Source organism: Leuresthes tenuis, unplaced genomic scaffold, assembly GCF_036924035.1.
Source record: "Leuresthes tenuis unplaced genomic scaffold, fLeuTen1.0.hap1 SCAF_2, whole genome shotgun sequence".
NCBI classification, from domain to species: Eukaryota; Metazoa; Chordata; class Actinopteri; order Atheriniformes; family Atherinopsidae; genus Leuresthes; species Leuresthes tenuis.
Window position 1 is genome coordinate 29,304,557 of NW_027325356.1, and position 23,187 is coordinate 29,327,743.

General features: G+C 44.0%; 16 non-coding genes across 16 annotated transcripts; all 16 read left to right on the forward strand.

The window, feature by feature from the left end:
* The first annotated feature begins 2,721 nt into the window (after positions 1–2,721).
* LOC140302549 (U2 spliceosomal RNA) lies at positions 2,722–2,904 on the forward strand. Its single transcript, XR_011915009.1, has one exon. It is a non-coding gene; the product is annotated as a U2 spliceosomal RNA (small nuclear RNA).
* Positions 2,905–3,315: 411 nt separating this feature from the next.
* LOC140302653 (U5 spliceosomal RNA) lies at positions 3,316–3,429 on the forward strand. Its single transcript, XR_011915103.1, has one exon. It is a non-coding gene; the product is annotated as a U5 spliceosomal RNA (small nuclear RNA).
* Positions 3,430–3,737: 308 nt separating this feature from the next.
* LOC140302565 (U2 spliceosomal RNA) lies at positions 3,738–3,928 on the forward strand. The gene has a single exon (XR_011915023.1). It is a non-coding gene; the product is annotated as a U2 spliceosomal RNA (small nuclear RNA).
* A 388-nt stretch (positions 3,929–4,316) lies between these two features.
* Positions 4,317–4,430, forward strand: LOC140302654 (U5 spliceosomal RNA). The gene has a single exon (XR_011915104.1). It is a non-coding gene; the product is annotated as a U5 spliceosomal RNA (small nuclear RNA).
* Positions 4,431–4,738: 308 nt separating this feature from the next.
* Positions 4,739–4,929, forward strand: LOC140302577 (U2 spliceosomal RNA). The gene has a single exon (XR_011915034.1). It is a non-coding gene; the product is annotated as a U2 spliceosomal RNA (small nuclear RNA).
* A 388-nt stretch (positions 4,930–5,317) lies between these two features.
* Positions 5,318–5,434, forward strand: LOC140302647 (U5 spliceosomal RNA). The gene has a single exon (XR_011915098.1). It is a non-coding gene; the product is annotated as a U5 spliceosomal RNA (small nuclear RNA).
* A 305-nt stretch (positions 5,435–5,739) lies between these two features.
* On the forward strand, positions 5,740–5,930 carry LOC140302552 (U2 spliceosomal RNA). The gene has a single exon (XR_011915012.1). It is a non-coding gene; the product is annotated as a U2 spliceosomal RNA (small nuclear RNA).
* A 388-nt stretch (positions 5,931–6,318) lies between these two features.
* LOC140302660 (U5 spliceosomal RNA) lies at positions 6,319–6,432 on the forward strand. Its single transcript, XR_011915110.1, has one exon. It is a non-coding gene; the product is annotated as a U5 spliceosomal RNA (small nuclear RNA).
* A 285-nt stretch (positions 6,433–6,717) lies between these two features.
* LOC140302696 (U2 spliceosomal RNA) lies at positions 6,718–6,908 on the forward strand. Its single transcript, XR_011915141.1, has one exon. It is a non-coding gene; the product is annotated as a U2 spliceosomal RNA (small nuclear RNA).
* Positions 6,909–7,306: 398 nt separating this feature from the next.
* On the forward strand, positions 7,307–7,420 carry LOC140302570 (U5 spliceosomal RNA). The gene has a single exon (XR_011915028.1). It is a non-coding gene; the product is annotated as a U5 spliceosomal RNA (small nuclear RNA).
* A 12,444-nt stretch (positions 7,421–19,864) lies between these two features.
* LOC140302551 (U2 spliceosomal RNA) lies at positions 19,865–20,046 on the forward strand. The gene has a single exon (XR_011915011.1). It is a non-coding gene; the product is annotated as a U2 spliceosomal RNA (small nuclear RNA).
* Positions 20,047–20,457: 411 nt separating this feature from the next.
* On the forward strand, positions 20,458–20,571 carry LOC140302655 (U5 spliceosomal RNA). The gene has a single exon (XR_011915105.1). It is a non-coding gene; the product is annotated as a U5 spliceosomal RNA (small nuclear RNA).
* Positions 20,572–20,879: 308 nt separating this feature from the next.
* Positions 20,880–21,070, forward strand: LOC140302516 (U2 spliceosomal RNA). Its single transcript, XR_011914980.1, has one exon. It is a non-coding gene; the product is annotated as a U2 spliceosomal RNA (small nuclear RNA).
* Positions 21,071–21,458: 388 nt separating this feature from the next.
* On the forward strand, positions 21,459–21,572 carry LOC140302657 (U5 spliceosomal RNA). Its single transcript, XR_011915107.1, has one exon. It is a non-coding gene; the product is annotated as a U5 spliceosomal RNA (small nuclear RNA).
* A 286-nt stretch (positions 21,573–21,858) lies between these two features.
* On the forward strand, positions 21,859–22,049 carry LOC140302528 (U2 spliceosomal RNA). The gene has a single exon (XR_011914991.1). It is a non-coding gene; the product is annotated as a U2 spliceosomal RNA (small nuclear RNA).
* Positions 22,050–22,437: 388 nt separating this feature from the next.
* Positions 22,438–22,551, forward strand: LOC140302658 (U5 spliceosomal RNA). The gene has a single exon (XR_011915108.1). It is a non-coding gene; the product is annotated as a U5 spliceosomal RNA (small nuclear RNA).
* The last annotated feature ends 636 nt before the right edge of the window (positions 22,552–23,187 follow it).

The window sequence follows — 23,187 nt, forward strand, 5'->3', positions numbered from 1 at the left end:
ATTCGCAACATTAAACAAATTCGGGTTTGTGTCACACTTCATCAACTGGATAAGGATATTATATAGCTCCCCAAATGCAAGTGTCAGGACAAATGATCAAACTTCTCCAAGCTTCAGTCTGCAGAGAGGTACAAGACAGGGTTGCCCACTTTCTCCCTCACTTTTTGCTATTTTCATCAAACCTTTAGCAGCTGCTATCAGACAAGATAGAAATATTAAAGGCATCCAACCCCAAAATATTGAGCATAAAATAAGTCTTTATGCTGATGATGTATTACTTTTCCTTCAGAACTCACAGACGTCTCTCACTCACACGATCACACTCATAAATAAATTCTCTGCACTTTGTGACTACTCTATCAACTGGTCTAAGACCACAGTTCTGCCCATTAACTGTAGGGTCCAGAATATACCTGCGATCACTTTACAGTCAGGAAATATTAGATATTTAGGCATAAACATTTCCTCCAGGCTCTCAGAGCTAACAAAGCTAAATTATGTGCAATTATTAAAGAGTGTAGAGGACGAGCTCTCTCGTTGGAAGTCCTTACCTATATCACTTATGGGGAGAGTTACAACCATTAAAATGATGATACTACCAAAAGTTAACTATTTGTTCTCAATGATCCCCATAAAACCATCTGCTACTTGGTTTAAGTCACTAGATTCATGCATCTCCAAATTTCTGTGGAAAAACAAACCCTTAGTTTAAAAACCCTACAGAAGACCAAGGACAGTGGTGGATTAGATTGACCTCATTTTCAGCACTATTCCTTAGCCAATAGGTTACAATATATATCAAAATGGTTTAAACCTTGTTGTTGTCACAGTTCCCAGAGACGTTGTAATCGTTGAGGATTCTATATTCACTCCCTCATTAGAGGCACGTGTTGCAGATTGATGACACTGAATCTTCTTCTCTGTTCATTGCTGGCATCATTCCCAGCATCGTAAGTGTTCGTGGCATTGTTAGCCTCTTCTTTTGGATCTTGATATCGAGCATCCTTTTGTATTTCTGGTTTGTCAGTCCTCTCTCTTCGTTCACCGGAGTCTTCGTCTCTTTGTCCTTGAGTTTGGTGATTTTTTCTTCTTTTGATGCCTTGACACAGTGTGACAGGTGATACTACGTGGGAGATCCTTTAACTTGGACTGCTGTCCCTGTGCTGCGAAATGGCTGTGGTGCTCAATTGGTCTCTCCTTCATCATATACACAATTATTTATACATCACCTTCCACCATGAAACGTTGTCCCTTTTTGTTTCTCTCTTTGTTCTTAAAATGCTGTTATGCATGTCTAAACCAATCCATTAAATTAGATCATTTTGGCAGTAAAGCGATCTATGATTTAACAATCTATGATAGCTTTTGATTGTGTATATTCGGGCATTCGAACCTTTAGATTTGCTCTTTCTTTTACTACAAAGTACAACGTTGTTGTTTTTGTTTAAATCTTTCTAGACATGGTAAATATGAAGGACAAAACAGTTTTAACATAGTTTGAGTGAAGGAATGCATTTTATACGCAAAATCCAAAATCATGCAGAACTCACGAAAAGCTTTTTCTCGGATTTCTGAACCTTTAGTGTTGCTCTTTCTTTTACTGCAAAATACAAAGTTGTTTTTTGTTGAAATCTATCTAGACATTGATAAATACCAGCCAAACATCTCTGCTTCGATTATGGTTCGGCATTCTTACCTTTTATCACCCGCTTTTTACAAACTATAGGCAGACATTCACACCTTGCAGCTTAACAAACTCCGCTCCCTGTTTTGATTATGTATGGTCTGGCAATACTACCTTTTCTTACATGTTTGTGAGTAATTATGGCTGGACATTCACACCTTCTTGCAGCCGAACACCTCCACTTCCGCTTTTGATGGTATATATTCGGGCATTCAAACGTTTTCTTACTCGCTTTTTACAAACCATGGTCGGACTTTCACACCTTCTTGTAGCCGAACAACTCCGCTCCCACTATTGATTGTGTACAGTCGGGTATTTTACCTTTTCTTACCCGCTTTTTACCAACTATGGTCGGACATTCACACCTTCTTACAGCGGAACACCTCCGCTCCCTCTTTTGATGGTGTATGTTCTGGCATTGGCACCTTTTCTTACCCGCTTTTTACAAACTATGCTCGGACATTCAAACCTTCTTGCAGCTGAACACCTCCACTCCTGCTTATGATCATGTGCGGTTTGATATTCGAAAATTTTCTTTCATGTTTTAAAGCAATTATTGATGGACATTCAAACCTTCTTGTAGCCGAACACATCCACTCCTGCTTTTGATGATGTATGGTTGGGCATTCGTACCTTTTTTTACCCATTTTTCAGGAATTATGGGTGGACATTCAGATTTGAAGTGGATAAATAAGGAGGACAAACAGTCTTAAGTCAGGCTGATAGAAGGAATTCATTTTATTGCAAAATCTGTATTTCGTCATATGTCGAGAGATGCTTATTGCTGAAGAAGTTCTTTCTCATTCTACAAAGTACAACGTTGTATCAGTTAAGTCTGGCCTGGGTAAAACACTGATGGTTATTTCTGACATGCAATCATGAGGCTTTCCATCTGTGGGGTAGGTAGCAGTGTGGATGGATTAAGTGTAGCACATCTCTCGACAACAAGGTGTGGCTGTGAAAGAAGAACAGTTATGTAGGAGAGATGTCTGGTAAAGATATTTTGTTAAGTAACCATATCACAGCCACTGTATGAGGTACCTTAAGTGTTAATGGGTGAAATAACACCATAAAGACTCAGTTTAATATCTGATATGTCCTCTATACGAGGACTACATATTAAATGGATTTTTAGGAATAGAAGTTGAAAAAGGAGCCTTCTCCATTCACTCTTAGCATCGACCTGGTACTGCAGTGCCGCTGGGAACGGTGCGCTCTTCTCTGCTCTTGTGAAAAAGTAAACAGCGGTGCAGGATGGAAGTTTCAGGGAGCCCAAGATGAAACTTTCTTTTAATCTGCTGAGAAAAGAGAGTGAATGCGAAGTAGACTTTAACACGGCTCTGGGAGCGAGCCGAGTGCGGGCTAACCGGGAGAATTGCTTGAAAGAAACGCGACACCGAATTAGCGGTCAGAAAAAAGCCTCAATCGGGTGTTCCCGTGGTGTTTGTGGCTGCCTTGTCTTTTGCACAGAGTAAAAGACAAGGCAGCCATCGAATAGGGCCCGATTGTTCCTACTTGGTCAGCCGAGGAGAAAGGGGGGGGAGCAAGCGTCTCAACCAAGCAAAGCTCACCATGGGGAAGGTGGCTATGCCAACTAGCCTGATGACCTGCTCCCGCAGTGATGGATAATCGTACTCTGGTTTCTCTTCATAACGTAAAAGTCTTTCACCTTTTACTAAACACTTCCGTGGAGAGCAGCACTAATGAGTTGTTTCTATTTTTGGCAGGCTTTACCTTTGCGGGTGAAGCCCTTTATGTCTGTGCAAAAGAAATCTTGTTAATGTACAGAGTGACTTCTCTGAGTAGAGTCGCCTTACTTGTTGCGACTGTGCCGATGTTCGAAGCTGGAGTGCAAAGTTGTTACTTGAATGGTGCTCGCTGGAGCGTGCGGTAGTGTAAAGTTATACCATTTAAAAGGGCTGAAGAGTGCTCAGTGCAGCGGGTGGGCGGAGGTGCAAAGTGACACGCTGGCCACCTATGGCCATAAAAAGAACACCGCTACAAGTGCGCATTGTGCCAGGAAGGGCTCTCGGACGTGAACCGGTGGACAGTTGTCGCTTCTCGGCCTTTTGGCTAAGATCAAATGTAGTATCGGTTCTTATCAGTTTAATATCTGATATGTCCTCTATGCGAGGATTACATATTAAATGGATTTTTAGCAATAGGAGTTGAAAAAGGAGCTTGCTCCGTTCACTCCAAGCATCGACCCGGTACTGCAGTGCCGCTGGGAACTGTGCGCTCTTCTCTGCTCTTGTGCAAAAGCAAACAGCGGTGCAGGATGAAACTTTCTTTTAATCTGCTGAGAAAAGAGAGTGAATGCGAAGTGGACTTTAACACGACTCTGGGAGCGAGCCGAGTGCGGGCTAACCGGGAGAATTGCTTGAAAGAAACGCGACACCGAATTAGCGGTCAGAAAAAAGCCTCAATCGGGTGTTCCCGTGGTGTTTGTGGCTGCCTTGTCTTTTGCACAGAGTAAAAGACAAGGCAGCCATCGAAAAGGGCCCGATTGTTCCTACTTGGTCAGCCGAGGAGAAAGGGGGGGGAGCAAGCGTCTCAACCAAGCAAAGCTCACCATGGGGAAGGTGGCTATGCCAACTAGCCTGATGACCTGCTCCCGCAGTGATGGATAATCGTACTCTGGTTTCTCTTCATAACGTAAAAGTCTTTCACCTTTTACTAAACACTTCCGTGGAGAGCAGCACTAATGAGTTGTTTCTATTTTTGGCAGGCTTTACCTTTGCGGGTGAAGCCCTTTATGTCTGTGCAAAAGAAATCTTGTTAATGTACAGAGTGACTTCTCTGAGTAGAGTCGCCTTACTTGTTGCGACTGTGCCGATGTTCGAAGCTGGAGTGCAAAGTTGTTACTTGAATGGTGCTCGCTGGAGCGTGCGGTAGTGTAAAGTTATACCATTTAAAAGGGCTGAAGAGTGCTCAGTGCAGCGGGTGGGCGGAGGTGCAAAGTGACACGCTGGCCACCTATGGCCATAAAAAGAACACCGCTACAAGTGCGCATTGTGCCAGGAAGGGCTCTCGGACGTGAACCGGTGGACAGTTGTCGCTTCTCGGCCTTTTGGCTAAGATCAAATGTAGTATCGGTTCTTATCAGTTTAATATCTGATATGTCCTCTATGCGAGGATTACATATTAAATGGATTTTTAGCAATAGGAGTTGAAAAAGGAGCTTGCTCCGTTCACTCCAAGCATCGACCCGGTACTGCAGTGCCGCTGGGAACTGTGCGCTCTTCTCTGCTCTTGTGCAAAAGCAAACAGCGGTGCAGGATGAAACTTTCTTTTAATCTGCTGAGAAAAGAGAGTGAATGCGAAGTGGACTTTAACACGACTCTGGGAGCGAGCCGAGTGCGGGCTAACCGGGAGAATTGCTTGAAAGAAACGCGACACCGAATTAGCGGTCAGAAAAAAGCCTCAATCGGGTGTTCCCGTGGTGTTTGTGGCTGCCTTGTCTTTTGCACAGAGTAAAAGACAAGGCAGCCATCGAAAAGGGCCCGATTGTTCCTACTTGGTCAGCCGAGGAGAAAGGGGGGGGAGCAAGCGTCTCAACCAAGCAAAGCTCACCATGGGGAAGGTGGCTATGCCAACTAGCCTGATGACCTGCTCCCGCAGTGATGGATAATCGTACTCTGGTTTCTCTTCATAACGTAAAAGTCTTTCACCTTTTACTAAACACTTCCGTGGAGAGCAGCACTAATGAGTTGTTTCTATTTTTGGCAGGCTTTACCTTTGCTGGTGAAGCCCTTTATGTCTGTGCAAAAGAAATCTTGTTAATGTACAGAGTGACTTCTCTGAGTAGAGTCGCCTTACTTGTTGCGACTGTGCCGATGTTCGAAGCTGGAGTGCAAAGTTGTTACTTGAATGGTGCTCGCTGGAGCGTGCGGTAGTGTAAAGTTATACCATTTAAAAGGGCTGAAGAGTGCTCAGTGCAGCGGGTGGGCGGAGGTGCAAAGTGACACGCTGGCCACCTATGGCCATAAAAAGAACACCGCTACAAGTGCGCATTGTGCCAGGAAGGGCTCTCGGACGTGAACCGGTGGACAGTTGTCGCTTCTCGGCCTTTTGGCTAAGATCAAATGTAGTATCGGTTCTTATCAGTTTAATATCTGATATGTCCTCTATGCGAGGACTACATATTAAATGGATTTTTAGCAATAGGAGTTGAAAAAGGAGCTTGCTCCGTTCACTCCAAGCATCGACCCGGTACTGCAGTGCCGCTGGGAACTGTGCGCTCTTCTCTGCTCTTGTGCAAAAGCAAACAGCGGTGCAGGATGAAACTTTCTTTTAATCTGCTGAGAAAAGAGAGTGAATGCGAAGTGGACTTTAACACGACTCTGGGAGCGAGCTGAGTGCGGGCTAACCGGGAGAATTGCTTGAAAGAAACGCGACACCGAATGAGCGGTCAGAACAAAGCCTCAATACGGTGTTCCCGTGGTGTTTGTGGCTGCCTTGTCTTTTGCACAGAGTAAAAGACAAGGCAGCCATCGAAAAGGGCCCGATTGTTCCTACTTGGTCAGCCGAGGAGAAAGGGGGGGGAGCAAGCGTCTCAACCAAGCAAAGCTCACCATGGGGAAGCTGCCTATGCCAACTAGCCTGATGACCTGCTCCCGCAGTGATGGATAATCGTACTCTGGTTTCTCTTCATAACGTAAAAGTCTTTCACCTTTTACTAAACACTTCTGTGGAGAGCAGCACTAATGAGTTGTTTCTATTTTTGGCAGGCTTTACCTTTGCGGGTGAAGCCCTTTCTGTCTGTGCAAAAGAAATCTTGTTAATGTGCAGAGTGACTTCTCTGAGTAGAGTCGCCTTACTTGTTGCGACTGTGCCGATGTTACTTGAATGGTGCTCGCTGGAGCGTGCGGGAGTGTAAAGTTATACCATTTAGAAGGGCTGAAGAGTGCTCAGTGCAGCGGGTGGGCGGAGGTGCAAAGTGACACTCTGGCCACCTATGGCCATAAAAAGAACACCACTACAAGTGCGCATTGTGCCAGGAAGGGCTCTCGGACGTGAACCGGTGGACAGTTGTCGCTTCTCGGCCTTTTGGCTAAGATCAAGTGTAGTATCTGTTCTTATCAGTTTAATATCTGATATGTCCTCTATGCGAGGACTACATATTAAATGGATTTTTAGCAATAGGAGTTGAAAAAGGAGCTTGCTCCGTTCACTCCAAGCATGGACCCGGTACTGCATTGCCGCTGGGAACTGTGCGCTCTTCTCTGCTCTTGTGCAAAAGCAAACAGCGGTGCAGGATGGATGTTTCAGGGAGCCCAAGATGAAACTTTCTTTTAATCTGCTGAGAAAAGAGAGTGAATGCGAAGTGGACTTTAACACAACTCTGGGAGCGAGCCGAGTGCGGGCTAACCGGGAGAATTGCTTGAAAGAAACGCGACACCGAATGAGCGGTCAGAACAAAGCCTCAATACGGTGTTCCCGTTGTGTTTGTGGCTGTCTTGTCTTTTGCACAGAGTAAAAGACAAGGCAGCCATCGAATAGGGCCCGATTGTTCCTACTTGGTCAGCCGAGGAGCAAGGGTCTCAACCAAGCAAAGCTCACCATGGGGAACGTGGCTATGCCAACAAGCCTGATGCCCTGCTCCCGCAGTGATGGATAATCGTACTCTGGTTTCTCTTCATAACGTACAAGTCTTTCGCCTTTTACTAAACACTTCCGTGGAGAGCAGCACTCATGAGTTGTTTCTATTTTTGGCAGGCTTTACCTTTGCGGGTGAAGCCCTTTCTGTCTGTGCAAAAGAAATCTTGTTACTGTGCAGAGTGACTTCTCTGAGTAGAGTCGCCTTACTTGTTGCAACTGTGCCGATGTTGCTTGAATGGTGCTCGCTGGAGCGTGCGGGAGTGCAAAGTTATACCATTTAAGGGCTGAAGAGTGCTCAGTGCAGCGGGTGGGCGGAGGTGCAAAGTGACACTCTGGCCACCTATGGCCATAAAAAGAACACCGCTACAAGTGCGCATTGTGCCAGGAAGGGCCCTCGGACGTGAACCAGTGGACAGTTATTGCTTCTCTGCCTTTTGGCTAAGATCAAGTGATCCACTGCTATTGCTTGGACCTTTTGTTCGTGTGACTCCGGTTCCTTCGTCCGAGTGAGCACAGAGGCGATGCTTCTTTGTGGCTGCGTCCTTGGCCTGCAGCCTCTTGGGCTGTTGCTACTGCCATCTGGATCACAGCCACGGGGGGAATCTGCTTGTGCCTTCTTACCAGCAAGTTTCTTGAGGTCCATATGGCGTCTTTGATGGCGGCCAGGGTGAGCCACCTTTTGACAAATTCCTCTTTCCTGATGTTCTGATTTTGACTCACCCCATAAAGCACCAGTTGTGCTGACAGGACCTCTCTTGCTGGTAAGTACGGGAAATTTAAGGAGTCGGCTGTTGCCCACAAGTCCACAGCAGCACTGCACTCCCAGAAGAAATGCCTCACCGTCTCAGGCGCGCCACAACCTGGACGGGGGCAGGTGGCCATCGCCGACATACCCCTGGAGTGCATGACAGATCTGACTGGGAGAATCTCGTGAGCCACCATCCATGACAAATCCCAAAGTCTGTTCAGAAGAGCTGAAAGGTTCACACTGCGCCAAACTGTTGAGGGCTCGCCAAGAGTGAGCCCACGCACTGGACTCACTGGGGCCCGCTCCTGCACAACAGAGAGCAAAGATCGATGGCACGTTAAAACTTGTACATCTTCTTGTTCTAAATTAAAATGGTTTAAAAATGTCTTTATAAAAGCATAACTTTCTGTTAGATTAAAAGACACAGGTACTTTCAGGTCTGATGGTAAAAGTCGTAATCTTCTCATGTAGGCCCCCATCCAGAATCTTGCCATTGCAGCTGCCGCTGGGTTTTTGGATGGGTTAATTGCACACTTTAATTGGACAGAGGTAAAGAGACTTCCTAAAAACAAATACAAATCTGGTACTGCTTTCCCTCCCTTCACTTTTGGCTTCTTCAGTACTTCCCTCCTCAACCTTTCCCATTTGGAGTTCCATAAAAAATAAAAGATGGATCGTTCCAGGTCTAAAATAATTTATTTTTTGAATAAATAAATGAATAAAGTTTTGTCTAGCAGGTCAAATATGTGCAAAATACAATCCACAGGGCAATCTAAGACCAAAACGAAGATAATTCCCTAAGCCAGTGTATCTTTTTCAACATATTTGTTTGGATTTCATTATTTCATTATTGTGTAGATTTCATTGAACTAAATTAATGTTAAGGGAAACGATTCTGCTCAGTGACAACAGAGGTTTTTACCAAATGGACTGAAATATTTCCATGTGCACAAGCAGATGTACTCTCAGTAGCAAAAGCACAGGTAAAATAAATCATTTCTAGATTTGAAAATCCTGAAAAGATCTTCAGTGATAATTTGACACACTTTGTAAACAACGTCATCTCACTGATGGCAAAGAACTTAAAATAGACCTTAGAAACCACTGTGCATATCATCCACAATCAGCAGGTTTCGTGGAGAGACACAATGGAATAATTAAGTCAAGACTGAAAAAAATCATGGAAGAAATGGGAAATATTGGGTTTACTGTTTACCATCCTAAAAATGCATCCTCCAACTAGCACAAGATGAACTCAATTTGAGAAAAGGTATGGAAGACCATTTGTACTCCCACAGTCAAAACACAGTCATCAACTGACATGATGAAGAAAAAAAGAAAAAGAGAAGAAACCTTAGCAGTATACAAATATTAACAAGTAGAGAGATCTCTTCTGTTTAGTCTGTTCCAGGTGAACCGGTGAAGGAATCTCTGAAGACAGTAAAACCCAGGGACTGGATCATCATCAAAGTGATAAAGAAAAAGAACTGGTCCAGCCCAATGGGGGGAAGGTCCATTTCAGGTACTACTTACATCACCCACAGCAGCTGAAGGACTTCTTGGATTCACTTATCACATTGTACCACGACCTTCAGAAGTAGGGAAAGATTATTTACCCACCACTGTTTTCTGAGGCAAAAGTCTGACTACAAAGGGGAATTCTCTCAACAGGAGGGGGTTCATCTCAACTTCAGTGAAGAAAACAACGGCTAACATGAGAACATAGAGTGTGACTAAAATAACCATACAGAGTACCACCACTGTCCCCTTGACATAGAAAGTGCCACACTAGTAATAACATTTATTTAAACTTGGAGATAAATGGAGAAAATAATCTCATATACAATAGCTGAGACAGAAAAAACAAAAAACTTTTGAAGACACGATTAAAACAACATTTAGAACATACAATAAGCTTAAAAGGAGTGACAAAGCTGCGACTGCGAAGGCATAGAAGTCTAATTGAAAACAGGAGCAGTAGGACAGACTTTTTTGAAATCTGAGTAAGCTCTGGGAATCAAATTTAGATAATGATCAGACTTGGCCTTTCTTATTTCTGCTCTACCTTTATTTCTAAGCTTCCTAAAAGCAAGGCAATGACCCGGGTCCCTCATATGCCCAGCTAGCATCCAAGGTTTATTTATTTTTTAAGTAAAGAAGACAGTTCTGCGAAAGCCAGGGACTAGACATGTTCTAAGTTCTATACTTTTTAAAAGGGGCGTGTTTATCAACTATGGAATTAGAAGATTTACAAAAATGGTCAAGTGCTAGATCTTCATCTGGGATTTTAACAGTGTCATGAGTATAACTATTCAACAGATCAGTTAAAAAAAAATCCTGCTCATGGAGATGTTTCAGGATCTGGATACCAAGCGTGGACCTAATGTTTCATGTTCGCAATTCTGATACAGGCTATTGAGCAGTGATAACTAACACCAAGTTCAGATAATGCGGATTTTCTACCTTTGATTTGTTAAGATTGAGCCAATCAGGGACAACCTTGAAGGATCTCTTAAGATTTTGTAGGATCAGTAATTACCTGAGAAAGGTTGATATTGGTACACACCTTTTTTAAATGATCAGAGGCAGAGTTCAACTTGTTTAAATTAAAATTGCCACACAGAGATTGGGTTTAGGCCACATGCACACAGAATGACATCAACAAATATAAGAAATATTAAACATTTACACATAGATTTTTGAATACATGTAGAGGAATGATACTTTGAAATGTGCTCATTGCGGAGTTATGATGAGTTGAGTAATGAACTATTCTGGGAAAGAGGTTCTATTCCCAGCATCATGATGGACACTCCTGATATAGAAGGTTTCGCTAACGCATTGGAATTGTTGTACTATTTTCATATGCATTTGCAATGAAGAATTGCTTTCTGCTGATAAATGCAAAGAAGAACAGCTTACACATAGATGCTCACATATAGGCTGCTGAATGCAATGAAGACCTGCTTATCCATCCATCCATCATCTGCCGCTTATCCGGGGGTCGGGTCGCGGGGGCAGCAGCTTGAGCAGAGAAACCCAGACGTCTCTGTCCCCGGCCAGTAAAGTTCAATGTCAATGTGTAATATTCAATTAGGATTTGCAAAACAGTGAAGTTAAACAATGAATGGGTCCATAGTCGGTATGACAAGACTACAGGAATATTTACCTGGGTGTATGTTCAAACAGAGATGAGAAAATTGCGATAAATAATTGTTTGTTTGTTTGTTAGTATGTATATGAATGTTATATGTATAAACTGTGTTGAGTTGTAGTTACTCAGTAGTGTCTCAGTGAAACAACCGACGGGGGAAGCCTTGCGGTGACAACAAAAGCAGTGTTTTACTGATCAGTCAAGTTGCTCCAGTGTACTCCATACAAACTGGTTGGTTACTGAAGGGATAGAAAATGGGGAATACTTGTTTTAAAGCAAACAAGGAATTAGATGGGAAAAATACATGTTTTAACGGGACCCAGACAATATTAAATACTCAGACAGATGGGAGAAGAAGTGTAGTTTTGTTTCCACAGAAATTTGGAGATGCATGAATCTAGTGACTTAAACCAAGTAGCAGATGGTTTTATGGGGATCATTGAGAACAAGTAGTTAACTTTTGGTAGTATCATCATTTTAATGGTTGTAACTCTCCCCATAAGTGATATAGGTAAGGACTTCCAACGAGAGAGCTCGTCCTCTACTCTCTTTAATAATTGCACATAATTTAGCATTGTTAGCTTTGAGAGCCTGGAGGAAATGTTTATGCCTAAATATCTAATATTTCCTGACTGTAAAGTGATCGCAGGTATATTCTGGACCCTACAGTTAATGGGCAGAACTGTGGTCTTAGACCAGTTGATAGAGTAGTCACAAAGTGCAGAGAATTTATTTATGAGTCTGATCGTGTGAGTGAGAGACGTCTGTGAGTTCTGAAGGAAAAGTAATACATCATCAGCATAAAGACTTATTTTATGCTCAATATTTTGGGGTCGGATGCCTTTAATATTTCTATCTTGTCTGATAGCAGCTGCTAAAGGTTTGATGAAAATAGCAAAAAGTGAGGGAGAAAGTGTGTAACCCTGTCTTGTACCTCTCTGCAGACTGAAGCTTGGAGAAGTTTGATCATTTGTCCTGACACTTGCATTTGGGGAGCTATATAATATCCTTATCCAGTTGATGAAGTGTGACACAAACCCGAATTTGTTTAATGTTGCGAATAAAAATTTCCAGTTCACTCCATCAAATGCTTTTTCTGCATCTAGAGAGTCGATTATGGTTTCCAAGTTGTTGATGGTAGAATAGTCTATGAGAAAAAGCGGGTGAGAAAAGGTGCGAATGTGCAACCATACATGATCAAAAGCAGGAGTGGATGTGTTCGGCTACAAGAAGGTTTGAATGCCCGACTATAGTTTGTAAAAAGCGGGTAAGAAAAGGTTCGAATGCCCGAACATACAGTATCAAAAGAGGGAGCGGAGGTGTTCCGCTGTAAGAAGGTGTGAATGTCCGACCAAAGTTTGTAAAACGCAGTTAAGAAAAGGTTCGAATATCCAACCAAACATAATCAAAAGCGGGAGCAAAGGTGTTCGACTGCAAGTAGGTGTGAATGTCAGATCATAATTTGCAAAAAGCTGATGGGAAAGGATGTGAATGACCGACAATAATTGCTGAAAAATGTGTTAGAAAAGGTAAGAATGCCGGACCATTCATCATCAAAAGCGGGAGAAGAGGTGTTCGGCTGCAAGAAGCTGTGAATGTCCAGCCATAATTACTCACAAACGGGTAAGAAAAGGTAGTATTGCCAGACCATAAATGATCAAAACAGGCAGCGGAGTTGTTCAGCTGCAAGAAGGTCTGAATGTCCATCAATAATTGCTAGAGAACATGAAAGAAAATTTTCGAAAATCAAACCGCACATGATCATAAGTGGGAGCAGAGGTGTTCAGCTGCAAGAAGGTGTGAATGTCCACCCATAATTACTGAAAAATGGGTAAGACAAGGTGCCAATGCCCGAACATACACCATCAAAAGAGGGAGCGGAGGTATTCCGCTGTAAGAAGGTGTGAACGTCCGACCAAAGTTTCTAAAAAGCAGTTAAGAAAAGGTTTGAATATCGATCCAAAAATAATCAAAAGTGGGAGCAGAGCTGTTCGACTGCAAGTAGGTGTGAATGTCAGATCATAATTTGCAAAAAGCTGATGAGAAAGGGTGAGAATTCCCGACTATACACCATCAAATGCGGGAGTGGAGTTGTTCGACTGTGAGTAGGTGTGAATCTCCGACCATAATTGCTGAAAAATGTGTTAGAGAAGGTAAGAATGCCGGTCCATACATCATCAAAAGCGGGAGAGGTGGTGTTCGGCTGCAAGTAGATGGGAATGTCCAGCCATAATTACTCACAAATGGGTAAGAAAAGGTAGTATTGCCAGACCTTACATGATCAAAACAGGGAGCGGAGGTGGTTCAGCTGCAAAAAGGTGTGAATGTTCGACTAAAGTTTGTAAAAAGCGGGTAAGACAAGGTGCGAATGCCCGACAATGTATGATCAAAAGAGGGAGTGGAGGTGTTCAGCTGCAAGAAGGTCTGAATGTCCATCAATAATTGCTAGAGAACATGAAAGAAAATTTTCGAAAATCAAACCGCACATGATCATAAGTGGGAGCGGAGGTGTTCAGCTACAAGAAGGTGTGAATGTCCACCCATAATTCCTGAAAAATGGGTAAAAAAAAAGTGCGAATGCCCAACCATACATCATCAAAAGCAGGAGTGGATGTGTTCGTCTACAAGAAGGTGTGAACGTCCAAACAAAGTTTGTAAAAAGCAGTTAAGAAAAGGTTCGAATATCCAACCAAACATAATCAAAAGCGGGAGCAGAGCTGTTCAACTGCAAGTAGGTGTGAATGTCAGATCATAATTTGCAAAAAGCTGATGAGAAAGGCTGAGAATGCCCGACTATACACCATCAAATGCGGGAGCGGAGTTGTTCGGCTGTGAGTAGGTGTGAATCTCCGACCATAATTGCTGAAAAATGTGTTAGAAAAGGTAAGAATGACGGTCCATACATCATCAAAAGCGAGAGAGGAGGTGTTCGGCTGCAAGTAGGTGTGATTGTCCGACTAAAGTTCAAATATATTAACAAAAGCGGGAGAAGAGGTCTTCGGATGAGAGTGGTTGAGAATTTCCAACCATGAACTATAAAATGCGGGGGAAAAAAAAGTGTGATAGAACACTAAAAGGTGGAGCGGAAGTGTTCGACTGCAAGAAGGTGTGAATGTCCGACTATATTTGGTGAAAAGCAGGTGAAGCAAGATCTGAATGCCGAACCTTACATCATCAAAAGCGAGATCAGAGGTGTTTGGCTGCAAGAAGGCCATAGTTTGCCAAAAGCGGGTAAAAGCCGAACAACTCCGCTCCCGCATTTGATGGTGTATAGTCAGGAATTCTCACCTTTTCTCATCAGCTTTTTGCAAATTATGATCTTACATTCACCGCTACTTGCAGTCGAACAGCTCTGCTCCCGCTTTTGATTATGTTTGGTTGGATATTGGAACCTTTTCTTAACTGCTTTTTACAAACCATGGTCGGACTTTCACACCTTCTTGTAGCCGAACAATTCCCCCCCTTCTATTGATTGTGTACAGTCGGGTATTTTAACCTTTTCTTACCCGCTTTTTACCAACTATGGTCGGACATTCACACCTTCTTACAGCGGAACACCTCCGCTCCCTCTTTTGATGGTGTAAGTTCGGGCATTCGAACCTTTTCTTACCCGTTTTTTACAAACTATGCTCGGACATTCAAACCTTCTTGTTGCCGAACAGATCCACTCCTGCTTTTGATGATGTATGGTTGGGCATTCGTACCTACTTGTTGCCCGCTTTTCATTAATTATGGGTGGACATTCACACCTTATCGCAGCCAAACACCTCCGCTCCCTGTTTTACTCATGTATGGTTGGACATTTGCACCTTTTCTCACACGCTTTTTGCAAACTATGGTCGGCCATTCACAGCTTCCTCTCCACCATACTTGTATGGTGGGATATTAACACCCACTTGCATCCGAAGACCTCCGCCCCCACTTTTGTTTATATTTAGTCGGTCATTCGCACCTTACCCGCTATTGGTAAACTATGGCCTTCTTGCAGCCAAACACCTCTGATCTCGCTTTTGATGACGTAAGGTTGGATATTCAGACCTTGCTTCACCTGCTTTTCACCAAATATAGTCTGACATTCACACCTTCTTGCAGCCGAACACTTCCGCTCCACCTTTTAATGTTCTATCACACCTTATTTTTCACCGCATTTCATATATTATGGTTGGAAATTCTCAACCACTCTCATCCGAAGACCTCTCCTCTCGCTTTTGTTAATATATTTGAACTTTAGTCGGACATTCACACCTTCTTGCAGCTGAACCACCTCCGCTCCCTGTTTTGATCATGTATGATCTGGCAATACTACCTTTTCTCACCCATTTGTGAGTAATTATGGCTGGACATTCACACCTACTTGCAGCTGAACACCACCTCTATCGCTTTTGATGATGGATGGACCGGCATTCTTACCTTTTCTAACACATTTTTCAACAATTATGGTCGGAGATTCACACCTTCTCACAGCCGAACAACTCCGCTCCCGCATTTGATGGTGTATAGTCAGGAATTCTCACCTTTTCTCATCAGCTTTTTGCAAATTATGATCTTACATTCACACCTACTTGCAGTCGAACAGCTCTGCTCCCGCTTTTGATTATGTTTGGTTGGATATTCGAACCTTTTCTTAACTGCTTTTTACAACCTTTGGTCGGACGTTCACACCTTCTTGAAGCTGAACACCTCCGCTTCCGTTTTTGATGGTGTATATTCGGGCATACGAACCTTTTCTTACCCGCTTTTTACAAACCATGGTCGGACATTCACACCTTCTCTTAGCTGAACAACTCCGCTGCCTCTTTTGATTGTGTACAGTCGGGTATTTTAACATGTTCTTACCCGCTTTTTACCAACTATGGTCGGACATTCACACCCTCTTACAGCGGAACACCTCCGCTCCCTCTTTTGATGGTGTATGTTCGGGCATTCGAATCTTTTCTTACCCGCTTTTTACGAACTATGCTCGGACATTCAAACCTTCTTGTAGCCGAACACATCCACTCCTGCTTTTGATGATGTATGGTTGGGCATTCGAACCTAGTTGTTGCCCGCTTTTCATTAATTATGGGTGGACATTCACACCTTGTCGCAACCAAACACCTCCGCTACCTGTTTCGATCATGTATGGTTGGACATTTGCACCTTTTCTCACCCGCTTTTCGCAAACTATGGTCGGCCATTCACAGCTTCCTCTCCACCATACTTGTATGGTGAGATATTCACACCCACTTGCATCCGAAGTCCTCCGCCCCAACTTTTGTTTATATTTAGTCGGTCATTCGCACCTTACCCGCTTATGGTAAACTATGGCCTTCTTGCAGCCAAACACCTCTGAACTCGCTTTTGATGATGTAAGGTTGGGCATTCAGACCTTGCTTCACCTGCTTTTCACCAAATATAGTCGGACATTCACACCTTCTTGCAGCCGAACACTTCCGCTCCACCTTTTAGTGTTTTATCACACCTTTTTTTTCACCGCATTTCATATATTATGGTTGGAAATTCTCAACCACTCTCATCCGAAGACCTCTCCTCTCGCTTTTGTTAATATATTTGAACTTTAGTCGGACATTCACACCTTCTTGCAGCTGAACCACCTCCGCTCCCTGTTTTGATCATGTATGATCTGGCAATACTACCTTTTCTCACCCGTTTGTAAGTAATTATGGCTGGACATTCACACCTACTTGCAGCTGAACACCACCTCTATCGCTTTTGATGATGGATGGACCGGCATTCTTACCTTTTCTAACACATTTTTCAACAATTATGGTCGGAGATTCACACCTTCTCACAGCCGAACAACTCCGCTCCCGCATTTGATTGTGTATAGTCGGGCATTCTCACCCTTTCTCATCAGCTTTTTGCAAATTATGATCTTACATTCACACCTACTTGCAGTCGAACAGCTCTGCTCCCGCTTTTGATTATGTTTGGTTGGATATTCGAACCTTTTCTTTCCCGCTTTTTACAAACCATGGTCGGACATTCACACCTTCTCTTAGCTGAACAACTCCGCTGCCTCTTTTGATTGTGTACAGTCGGGTATTTTAACATTTTCTTACCCGCTTTTTACCAACTATGGTCGGACATTCACACCCTCTTACAGCGGAACACCTCCGCTCCCTCTTTTGATGGTGTATGTTCGGGCATTCGAATCTTTTCTTACCCGCTTTTTACGAACTATGCTCGGACATTCAAACCTTCTTGTAGCCGAACACATCCACTCCTGCTTTTGATGATGTATGGTTGGGCATTCGAACCTAGTTGTTGCCCGCTTTTCATTAATTATGGGTGGACATTCACACCTTGTCGCAACCAAACACCTCCGCTACCTGTTTTGATCATGTATGGTTGGACATTTGCACCTTTTCTCACCCGCTTTTCGCAAACTATGGTCGGCCATTCACAGCTTCCTCTCCACCATACTTGTATGGTGAGATATTCACACCCACTTGCATTCGAAGTCCTCTGCCCCAACTTTTGTTTATATTTAGTCGGTCATTCGCACCTTACCCGCTTATGGCAAACTATGGCCTTCTTGCAGCCAAACACCTCTGAACTCGCTTTTGATGATGTAAGGTTGGGCATTCAGACCTTGCTTCACCTGCTTTTCACCAAATATAGTCGGACATTCACACCTTCTTGCAGCCGAACACTTCCGCTCCACCTTTTAGTGTTTTATCACACCTTTTTTTCACCGCATTTCATATATTATGGTTGGAAATTCTCAACCACTCTCATCCGAAGACCTCTCCTCTCGCTTTTGTTAATATATTTGAACTTTAGTCGGACATTCACACCTTCTTGCAGCTGAACCACCTCCGCTCCCTGTTTTGATCATGTATGATCTGGCAATACTATCTTTTCTCACCCGTTTGTAAGTAATTATGGCTGGACATTCACACCTACTTGCAGCTGAACACCACCTCTATCGCTTTTGATGATGGATGGACCGGCATTCTTACCTTTTCTAACACATTTTTCAACAATTATGGTCGGAGATTCACACCTTCTCACAGCCGAACAACTCCGCTCCCGCATTTGATGGTGTATAGTCAGGAATTCTCACCTTTTCTCATCAGCTTTTTGCAAATTATGATCTTACATTCACACCTACTTGCAGTCGAACAGCTCTGCTCCCGCTTTTGATTATGTTTGGTTGGATATTCGAACCTTTTCTTAACTGCTTTTTACAACCTTTGGTCGGACATTCACACCTTCTTGAAGCTGAACACCTCCGCTTCCGTTTTTGATGGTGTATATTCGGGCATACGAACCTTTTCTTACCCGCTTTTTACAAACCATGGTCGGACATTCACACCTTCTCTTAGCTGAACAACTCCGCTGCCTCTTTTGATTGTGTACAGTCGGGTATTTTAACATTTTCTTACCCGCTTTTTACCAACTATGGTCGGACATTCACACCCTCTTACAGCGGAACACCTCCGCTCCCTCTTTTGATGGTGTATGTTCGGGCATTCGAATCTTTTCTTACCCGCTTTTTACGAACTATGCTCGGACATTCAAACCTTCTTGTAGCCGAACACATCCACTCCTGCTTTTGATGATGTATGGTTGGGCATTCGAACCTACTTGTTGCCCGCTTTTCATTAATTATGGGTGGACATTCACACCTTGTCGCAACCAAACACCTCCGCTACCTGTTTTGATCATGTATGGTTGGACATTTGCACCTTTTCTCACCCGCTTTTCGCAAACTATGGTCGGCCATTCACAGCTTCCTCTCCACCATACTTGTATGGTGAGATATTCACACCCACTTGCATCCGAAGTCCTCCACCCCCACTTTTGTTTATATTTAGTCGGTCATTCGCACCTTACCAGCTTATGGCAAAACTATGGCCTTCTTGCAGCCAAACACCTCTGATCTCGCTTTTGATGATGTAAGGTTGGGCATTCAGACCTTGCTTCACCTGCTTTTCACTAAATATAGTCGGACATTCACACCTTCTTGCAGCCGAACATTTCCGCTCCACCTTTGTTCTATGGGGCATTCACACCTTTTTTTTAACCGCATTTTATAGATTATGGTTGGAAATTCTCACACACTCTCATCCGAAGACCTCTTCTGCCGCTTTTGTTAATATATAGTCAGGCATTCGAACCTTTTCATACCCGCTTTTTACAAATTATGGTCCGACATTCACACCTACTTGCAGCCGAATACTTCCGCTCCACCTTTTAGTGATGTATGGTTGGCATTTGCACCTTTTCTTACCCTCTTTTTATACTGATTGCTGAAGATTAAGTTGTTCTTTCTCAAACTACAAATTTTTTTTAATTATTGAAACTCGATTTGAAGTGGATAAATAAGGAGGACAAACAGTCGTAAGTCAGGCTGATAGAAGGAATTAATTTTATAGCAAAATCTGTATTTCGTCATATGTCGAGAGATGCTTATTGCTGAAGAAGTTCTTTCTCATTCTACAAAGTACAACGTTGTATCAGTTAAGTCTGGCCTGGGTAAAACACTGATGGTTATTTCTGACATGCAATCATGAGGCTTTCCATCTGTGGGGTAGGTAGCAGTGTGGATGGATTAAGTGTAGCACATCTCTCGACAACAAGGTGTGGCTGTGAAAGAAGAACAGTTATGTAGGAGAGATGTCTGGTAAAGATATTTTGTTAAGTAACCATATCACAGCCACTGTATGAGGTACCTTAAGTGTTAATGGGTGAAATAACACCATAAAGACTCAGTTTAATATCTGATATGTCCTCTATACGAGGACTACATATTAAATGGATTTTTAGGAATAGAAGTTGAAAAGGAGCCTTCTCCATTCACTCTTAGCATCGACCCGGTACTGCAGTGCCGCTGGGAACGGTGCGCTCTTCTCTGCTCTTGTGAAAAAGCAAACAGCGGTGCAGGATGGAAGTTTCAGGGAGCCCAAGATGAAACTTTCTTTTAATCTGCTGAGAAAAGAGAGTGAATGCGAAGTAGACTTTAACACGGCTCTGGGAGCGAGCCGAGTGCGGGCTAACCGGGAGAATTGCTTGAAAGAAACGCGACACAGAATTAGCGGTCAGAAAAAAGCCTCAATCAGGTGTTCCCGTGGTGTTTGTGGCTGCCTTGTCTTTTGCACAGAGTAAAAGACAAGGCAGCCATCAAAAAGGGCCCGATTGTTCCTACTTGGTCAGCCGAGGAGAAAGGGGGGGGAGCAAGCGTCTCAACCAAGCAAAGCTCACCATGGGGAAGGTGGCTATGCCAACTAGCCTGATGACCTGCTCCCGCAGTGATGGATAATCGTACTCTGGTTTCTCTTCATAACGTAAAAGTCTTTCACCTTTTACTAAACACTTCCGTGGAGAGCAGCACTAATGAGTTGTTTCTATTTTTGGCAGGCTTTACCTTTGCGGGTGAAGCCCTTTCTGTCTGTGCAAAAGAAATCTTGTTAATGTACAGAGTGACTTCTCTGAGTAGAGTCGCCTTACTTGTTGCGACTGTGCCGATGTTCGAAGCTGGAGTGCAAAGTTGTTACTTGAATGGTGCTCGCTGGAGCGTGCGGTAGTGAAAAGTTATACCATTTAAAAGGGCTGAAGAGTGCTCAGTGCAGCGGGTGGGCGGAGGTGCAAAGTGACACTCTGGCCACCTATGGCCATAAAAAGAACACCGCTACAAGTGCGCATTGTGCCAGGAAGGGCTCTCGGACGTGAACCGGTGGACAGTTGTCGCTTCTCGGCCTTTTGGCTAAGATCAAGTGTAGTATCTGTTCTTATCAGTTTAATATCTGATATGTCCTCTATGCGAGGACTACATATTAAATGGATTTTTAGCAATAGGAGTTGAAAAAGGAGCTTGCTCCGTTCACTCCAAGCATCGACCCGGTACTGCAGTGCCGCTGGGAACTGTGCGCTCTTCTCTGCTCTTGTGCAAAAGCAAACAGCGGTGCAGGATGGAACTTTCTTTTAATCTGCTGAGAAAAGAGAGTGAATGCGAAGTGGACTTTAACACGACTCTGGGAGCGAGCTGAGTGCGGGCTAACCGGGAGAATTGCTTGAAAGAAACGCGACACCGAATGAGCGGTCAGAACAAAGCCTCAATACGGTGTTCCCGTGGTGTTTGTGGCTGCCTTGTCTTTTGCACAGAGTAAAAGACAAGGCAGCCATCGAAAAGGGCCCGATTGTTCCTACTTGGTCAGCCGAGGAGAAAGGGGGGGGAGCAACCGTCTCAACCAAGCAAAGCTCACCACGGGGAAGGTGGTTATGCCAACTAGCCTGATGACCTGCTCCCGCAGTGATGGATAATCGTACTCTGGTTTCTCTTCATGACGTAAAAGTCTTTCACCTTTTACTAAACACTTCCGTGGAGAGCAGCACTAATGAGTTGTTTCTATTTTTGGCAGGCTTTACCTTTGCGGGTGAAGCCCTTTCTGTCTGTGCAAAAGAAATCTTGTTAATGTGCAGAGTGACTTCTCTGAGTAGAGTCGCCTTACTTGTTGCAACTGTGCCGATGTTACTTGAATGGTGCTCGCTGGAGCTTGCGGTAGTGTAAAGTTATACCATTTAGAAGGGCTGAAGAGTGCTCAGTGCAGCGGGTGGGCGGAGGTGCAAAGTGACACTCTGGCCACCTATGGCCATAAAAAGAACACCACTACAAGTGCGCATTGTGCCAGGAAGGGCTCTCGGAACGTGAACCGGTGGACAGTTGTCGCTTCTCGGCCTTTTGGCTAAGATCAAGTGTAGTATCTGTTCTTATCAGTTTAATATCTGATATGTCCTCTATGCGAGGACTACATATTAAATGGATTTTTAGCAATAGGAGTTGAAAAAGGAGCTTGCTCCGTTCACTCCAAGCATCGACCCGGTACTGCAGTGCCGCTGGGAACTGTGCGCTCTTCTCTGCTCTTGTGCAAAAGCAAACAGCGGTGCAGGATGGAACTTTCTTTTAATCTGCTGAGAAAAGAGAGTGAATGCGAAGTGGACTTTCACACAACTCTGGGAGCGAGCCGAGTGCGGCCTAACCGGGAGAATTGCTTGAAAGAAACACGACACCGAATGAGCGGTCAGAACAAAGCCTCAATACGGTGTTCCCGTTGTGTTTGTGGCTGCCTTTTCTTTTGCACAGAGTAAAAGACAAGGCAGCCATCAAATAGGGCCCGATTTTTCCTACTTGGTCAGCCGGGGAGAAAGGGGGGGGAGCAACCGTCTCAACCAAGCAAAGCTCACCACGGGGATGGTGGTTATGCCAACTAGCCTGATGACCTGCTCCCGCAGTGATGGATAATCGTACTCTGGTTTCTCTTCATGACGTAAAAGTCTTTCACCTTTTACTAAACACTTCCGTGGAGAGCAGCACTAATGAGTTGTTTCTATTTTTGGCAGGCTTTACCTTTGCGGGTGAAGCCCTTTCTGTCTGTGCAAAAGAAATCTTGTTAATGTGCAGAGTGACTTCTCTGAGTAGAGTCGCCTTACTTGTTGCAACTGTGCCGATGTTGCTTGAATGGTGCTCGCTGGAGCGTGCGGGAGTGCAAAGTTATGCCATTCAAGGGCTGAAGAGTGCTCAGTGCAGCGGGTGCAGTGACACTCTGGCCACCTATGGCCATAAAAAGAACACCGCTACAAGTGGGCATTGTGCCAGGAAGGGCCCTCGGACGTGAACCAGTGGACAGTTATTGCTTCTCTGCCTTTTGGCTAAGATCAAGTGATCCACTGCTATTGCTTGGACCTTTTTTTCGTGTGACTCCGGTTCCTTCGTCCGAGTGAGCACAGAGGCGATGCTTCTTTGTGGCTGCGTCCTTGGCCTGCAGCCTCTTGGGCTGTTGCTACTGCCATCTGGATCACAGCCACGGGGGGAATCTGCTTGTGCCTTCTTACCAGCAAGTTTCTTGAGGTCCATATGGCGTCTTTGATGGCGGCCAGGGTGAGCCACCTTTTGACAAATTCCTCTTTCCTGATGTTCTGATTTTGACTCACCCCATAAAGCACCAGTTGTGCTGACAGGACCTCTCTTGCTGGTAAGTACGGGAAATTTAAGGA